The sequence below is a fragment of the Larus michahellis genome, chromosome 1 (genome assembly GCF_964199755.1).
Source record: "Larus michahellis chromosome 1, bLarMic1.1, whole genome shotgun sequence".
In the NCBI taxonomy this organism is placed as follows: domain Eukaryota; kingdom Metazoa; phylum Chordata; class Aves; order Charadriiformes; family Laridae; genus Larus; species Larus michahellis.
The window spans coordinates 197,072,999-197,080,079 of NC_133896.1; positions in this window are offsets into that span (position 1 = coordinate 197,072,999).

Sequence of the window (7,081 nt, forward strand, 5' to 3'; positions counted from 1 at the left end):
AGAACTGAAAGGCTGGGCACAGAACTGAAAAACAAGTGAAATAAAAAGACAAAAAATATATATCTTCTGAGTTAAGTTACCTTGGAGAAAATCTGCAGCAACTCCACAACATCTACAGAATTTCCTGGAATAGCTGAGATGAAAATATATGCATGCCTGAAGATAAAATGAATGGCAGTAAGCAAAGAAACGCTAACCTGTGCTGGCAGCAGATAGTTGGGGAGGAAAAATAAATGGGATCATGAGTTTCTCCTTCTTTCTTTTCACAAATGTTAATCCTTTGGATTAATTCAGACCCACTTGGACAAAGTCAGTTATTACAGAATCCAATTACTTATTTCATTTCCTGGTTTCCAAAGGATACACATCTCGTGCAACCATGTTGCCTTGTCTGCCGGTCACTCCTTTCCCCACTAATTTCTTAAAATGCTGGCTGATTTTAACCAAAAGGGCAGACAGGTACCAGGCTCACAGCTACTGTGTTCCAACATGCATGTGAAACTCAGTGTGTGAGTAGAGGAAGGACATCCAGAGCCACCAAGGGACAGGTGGTTATAGTTGAGCCTTTTACCATTTTGATGGGCACTGACAATTGGCTCTTTCACGTGTGTTTGCTGCCTGCCAGGGCATGGATAGAGGCGTGTGTGATGCCATGGGGCACACGGAGCACCAAAATGATGAGGTCCACATGGAATAGAAAGTGGAGAGCTGGTTGTTACACACACAGATAATAGCTGAAGCATAAAGGGGGCAGAAGGTAAGCATGATGCAGTACTGGTGCCTGTGGTACAGTTCAGGCACAGCTTACTGCCCATTGAACTGATCTCAGGGCTCTGTAGGTGAAATGGCACACAGTAACGGCAGAAAGGGTCCAAAGGATGGAAATCATGCCTACTTATATCATAGAGATGACTTATATTCTGTTGGCTAGAACTGGTGCTAAATTGTAGAGGAGTGGACCGTGATGAAGTAGGCTGCGTCTGCATCTCCCTCCTGCTGGGCTGTAGTGGTTTTGCAGTATATTGCAGCCTGAAAACTGCTGAAACCTGCCCTGTGACCCTAAAAGGAATTTTGCTCAGCCTGGGATTGGCAAAACGCAGCACATTCCAGTTGTGTTTCTTCTCCACTGTGGTAGGTGGCAGTTCCCCCCTGTAAGGGCTTTTGGTATTCGTAAAGCACCAACAAAGAAAATCTGCGACAAGATGGATTGTTTCTCAAATTAGAATTTGGATTTGGTTGTGTGGGATAAATTCTCACCATTGCATAATGAGGACAGTACTGGTATTGATTCTGTAAAATTTCCTTTTCATATTACCTGTACAACTTGAAGTAGCAACTCTAACACTCTTGGGTTTTCATTCATATAATTGAGAAGACAGGAACTTTTTCTGTCTCTTTCAAAATACTTTTTAAAAGATTTTTCCAATCTTCAGTCTTTTGAAAAGGCATACATACCGAATATTTTTCTCTAATTGGCTTAACTTTTGGGAGCCAATATTAATGGAAATTTCACACTCTTCGTGATACTTTTTGTGGCTTTGCCGTGGGGACACACAATTATAAAGCTTCGTGTGAAAAAGCCTGTGATATCATTTGGAGATGAAAGCATTCAAAGTCCAGATTTCAAATCCCATTGCAGCAGAATATTTACTTGTCAGATCTTGCTTGTCGTCAGTGTTGAAATGCATGTAATTTCCTGCAAGGGAGGGTTTTGGAATGTGAGGCTGCAGCAGTAATGACAGAAATTTGTACGGTGGTTGAGCCGATAGTGGGAGTGTGAGAACTCTGCATTGTAAAGTCAACACAATGCCAGCATTAGTATTCAGATGAAATTTAGGCTTCCGTGAAGAGGCTGTCATGCAGTCAGTTTGTCAAGATAAAACCTCTCTGTGTTCATGTACCCTGTGAGCGGCTCTGCGGTATTTCAGAGGTGAAGTGCAAGTGCTTTTTTGGAGCATCGGTGCTGTTCATCCTTGGCATGGGGTGCCCTCTTCTCTAGCAGGAGAGGTTTTGCCTGCTAGCATTTGTAATCACTGTTGCATAGTTATAGCAGCGCTTTTGGGGTGCTTAGGGTGCTGGGCAATGGACTGGGTCCCTGTTGTGCGAGGCAGTGGTGAGCCACGAACAAAAGAGTTTACAATTCACCTCCATAGTCTTTTGCATGCGAACGTGAATGGCCGTGCTCCAAGGACTGGGTTTTTCCTTGGCATGGTGCTGTGCCTAAAGAAGGAAAACTGTACTAGCTCAGCTAATGCAGTTATTCAATTTCCAGTACAATTGTATTACCGTTGTATAACTGCATCAGAACGAATGTTTTATAACGAACATGAGCAGAGAGCAGCGTGCTCCTGTCTACTGCAAAAGTGGGCTGGGCTGTGATTCAAGAAACAGCACAGGGTTGCTGGCAGGCGGGGTAGTAAAAGAAACGGGAAGACAATTCTGGGTCAGCAGCAGTCTCTGACAGTGGCCTAAACACTGTCTAGTATTTTGTGGTGTCGAGATGGATTCTGTACTCATTTCCCAGCCTTCACTTGGCATACTGCATGTCAGGGAGACAGGGATAAAGCTGGGAAGTCACTTGATACTCTCTGCAATCCCCTGCTGCATGCTTTTGATTCAGTGTCTTTGTACATCAGCCTGCTCATGCAGACAGGCCCAAGGCAAGCTTCGAAGGGAGAAGCAGGTGGAAAAAGATGGGCTTATGTCTGCTCGGAGGCATTTCCTTCATAGCAATGGACACGTGGTCTTTTAAGAATTGTTCTACGATCAGAACATGGGAAATTTCCCCCAGACAAAAAAAAATACAGGGTTGCAATGGTTTTAACCAAGTATCTCAGCTGGAGACCAAGGAGTTCTCATTTGGTCTTCACTGTATGTATGCATTCTACTAAGTGTAGGGAGGCAGTGAAAAATAACAAACTCTGATCAATGGGTAAGCTCATCATGATGTGTGCTAACAGGTCCTCCTGCACCATCACCCACCTGGAATCCACAGCATATGCTTTCAGTCTGGGGAAAGCAGCGCTCACAAAAACTTTGCTGACTAGTGAGGGGAGGTAAAATGAAAACTAGAATACAGGCAGCTGCTAAAAATTGTGTTTCTCTAATGTGCTAGCGTTCTTTGAAAGTACCTTCAAGCTAGTGTGGAAAGAAGAACAAATGGACATAGTTCTATCCTTTTGAAAAGGTTTGATAGAAGTTTTTTACAGGAGTTTGTGAGTAAACTTAGAAACCACAGAGTGACAGATGAATTCTTGTCATGGATTGAAAACAGACTAATACATAGAAAAAAAATGGATGCAGCAATAAACTGTCTATTCTAGGCAGGCAGATGAGCTCATGGTGCATTGTCTTGTGAGCTGAAACAATGGTAAATTTATTCAGCGGTTAAATAGCCAGTAGGCAAATATGCTAATGTTATATATAGAAGTAAATGTTACCTGTCAGATAAGTAATTGGGTGACAAGGCAGACTAAGCATTTCCACTAAAATTTTAACCTATTTTTTAAATAGTTGAGCAGGTTGGAGCGTTGCCTCTTCTCTAGTTTATATTTGTACATAAGCGAAATCCTCAGAAAGCAGGACGTTTAAGTGTAAATGGGTGGGTTTTTTGGCCACTGAGACTGAGCCAGTGTGTGCCCAGTCTTCCTACAACCTTTCAAAATAGCAGGATTTGTCTGGTTGTTTTGTTTTGCAAGGGTTTGGGTCTGTACACACATAGGCAACCTGGTTTAGCCCTCTGCAGAATCACACAAGCACTTGTGATGGGAGATGGAGGAGATATGAGTGGGGGAAAAATAAGTTATCTGGAAAATGGTTAGAATTCTTTCTGTATTAATATTCTGAATTTAACAGATGGGCAATAGCTTTCTCCTTATTGACATGACAAGCCTATTGCCTGGCCAACATTGATTCATTTAGAGGACGATTATTTTCCCATTGTCATCAATGAAATCGGACTAGGGGCCCAGATACTTCTGTGTTGGATTGGTGTCACAGCAGATTTAATAAAGCTGGCATTTATATTCCGCGGAAGAATAGAACAGGAAGATACAGAGGATGCGATACAGTCAAAAGTCACACAGAACAGCTAGAAACAAGAACAGAATTTCATAAAATAGAACTGAAATAGCCCATTTTTGTAGAAAGGTGGTAAATATTTTCAAAACAGAGAAACAAGCATGCAGTGTGAAAAAATGTAAAAGGCTAATTTAAAATTAGTAACATTAAAGAAATAACACTTTTTTTAATTTAAAAGCACATATAATACTTATATACTAATATATATGTCAGTAAGCATTTTGCAGTTGATTGTGGTTTCATTCAAACTGGGGGGACGGAGAGGGAGCAATCCCAAATTTATTCTAAATAGGACGATGATAGAGATTATCACTCCCAGGAATTCAGGAGACCGGAGATGTTCTTCTCCCTTCTATGGGCCTGTCACAGTGTCACGTACAATTTTCCCCCAAGGTTTCTGGTGTGTGCTGCAGCCGGAGCCAGACCTCCGGACAGGAGGCACCTTTGGCCTCTGCCAGCGCAGCACTTGCTTTGTTTCTGGGATAAAACTTGTGTCTGCAGAAATGTTTATGAGCCATTACTGACATAATGTGGTCTAAATTAATCTTGTTTTATCTGTTCCAGTTAATGGTACTTTAAAATTCGGTAGTCAGTAGAGAATAACTACGCTTTTAAGAATTTTCAATTTGCCAAATGCATAACTTAAGAGTTTGTAATTAAAAGAAAGGCACCTTTACTTTCTATGAAATAATTTTTTGGGCCTCCCAAGATGTGAATTATACTGAAAGGTTGAACATCTTATAATTAACACTAATTTACATGCATACTAGTGCTCTGTGCTAGTGGAATCAGATCCATTCATCCATGTGTCTCAGAATCTTTACTGCTAAGAGATAATTGAGGTTTTTCTATGCTATAGGTAGAAGGGAGGGATGAAAAAGGTGTCTTTGTTCCATCTTTTTGACTTATGGTCCTGTGAATTGGTCAATCTCTGTTATGACTTGGTTCTGCAGCTGCTTCATTCGATGTCATCTGTGGCCCCATATACAGCCTTGACCCCCCAAGGTCATTCTTGCCATGGAAGATCACTTGCTCAGTGAGAGACACAAAGATGTAGGTATGTTGCGTTTGCCCAAGCCGTGAGGGTGGCATCAAACAGCTTACAGGAGCCCCTTAGGCAACTGTTCTCCCTAGAGTCCTTTCAACAGAAGTGAGAACGCTTCAGATGACTTACAGATCTGAAACCTGTATATTCTATTATTACAAAAATATTTTTTTGTGTTTTGCTGTAGGTCACCAGGATTTTCATCTCCTGAGTGGTTTCTGAAAGTTTTATTGACTTACCAAGCTCTTATAGGTCGTAATATCAAACGTATCCATCTTCTATAAACATTTTCAATTGTCCTGGTTTCATCTAAGAGCTACTGTAGGAGACAGTTCTTCTGAAGAGCATGAATGACTGTTCTAATAGGGGATATATATTTCAGATTCCAGGAAGGTTTAATATCTGTCTGAGCAGCAAAGGTTTTCCCTTCCCTTAGAAACTTGGATTGATGTCATCCTGCATGGAGCAGATGCTTTGACATTGAACTTCTCTGATTATTTTGCTATATGAGAAGCTATAGGCCACTTTATTCACCAGCTGGTCATTATTCTATTGTCTTTTCTTATTCCAATTAAGAGAAAAATGTGGAGAAAAATTATGAGAGACTTTGTTTTGCCAATTTTTCCTTTGATTTCAGAATACGTTACTGAATTTTTGGCACCCTACATCCTATTGCATTCCTTAGGCCAAGGACACTGAGTAGGACAGATTGCACAGGCAGGAGAATTACTATTCTTTGTCATCAGTTATAGTCCTGTTGGGGACACTGAAATTTTCCTTTGGCTTCAGAAGAACTTCCTTTATTTTAACTTCTAAAACCATATTTATTCCAGAATGCATTTCCTACAGCAGACTGTAATATAGTTTTTTTAATCTTTTTTGTATTTTTTTTAATAAAGTGACTGGGCAACAGGTAGCAAGTACAGTCATGAGAAATTAATTACTAATAACTCCTACTAATTTTTTTATGTTGCCTGTTGTGAAGCTTGTTTTGTTTAGTGATTTGTATATCAAAATTCTTTTAGAACATTCATTTGACTTCAAAACTTAATGCTTAGGATGCTGTAGTGCAGTAGGACTTGTAACTTTTTATATTCATACATCAACAAATATATTTTTACAGATCACATCAGATTTGTCTATTTGTGAGGACTACTTTGTGAATTTTCTAATAAATAAATGACCTTTGTTCGTCTTTCAGACTAATTTTTGCCAACATCACTGCATTGGGTAGAAAGGAAGAGAGATCACCTTCTAGGTTTTATGCCAATGTATCATAGAATCTTCATGGTTGTAAAGGACCTTTGAGGTTATTGAGTCCAACCATACACACACAAAAAAACCCAAACCCCTACAATCTCTGCCACTAGAGCATGCCCTGAAGTGCCAAATCTACACGTTTCTTAAACACCTCTAGGGATGGTGACTCAACCACCTCCCTGGGCAGGCCGTTCCAGTGCCTGACCACTCTTTCAGTAAAGTAATTCTTCCTAATATCTAATCTAAACCTCCCCTGCTGCAACTTCAGACCATTTCCTCTGGTCCTGTCATTATTCACCTGGGAGAAGAGGCCAACACCCACCTCTCTCCAACCTCCTTTCAGGTAGCTGTAGAGGGCAATGAGGTCTCCCCTCAGCCTCCTCTTCTCCAAGCTAAACATGCCCAGCTCCCTCAGCCCCTCCTCATATGACCTGGTCTCCAGACCCCTCACCAGCCTGGTAGCTCTCCTCTGGACACGCTCCAGCACTTCAATGTCCCTCTTGTACAGAGGGGCCCAGAACTGAACACAGGACTCGAGGTGAGGCCTCACCAGTGCCGAGTACAGAGGCACGATCACTTCCCTCGTCCTGCTGGCCACGCTATTCCTGATACAAGCCAGAATGCTGTTGGCCTTCTTGGCCACCTGGGCACACTGCTGGCTCATGTTAAGCTGGCCGGCCACCAGCACCCCCAGGT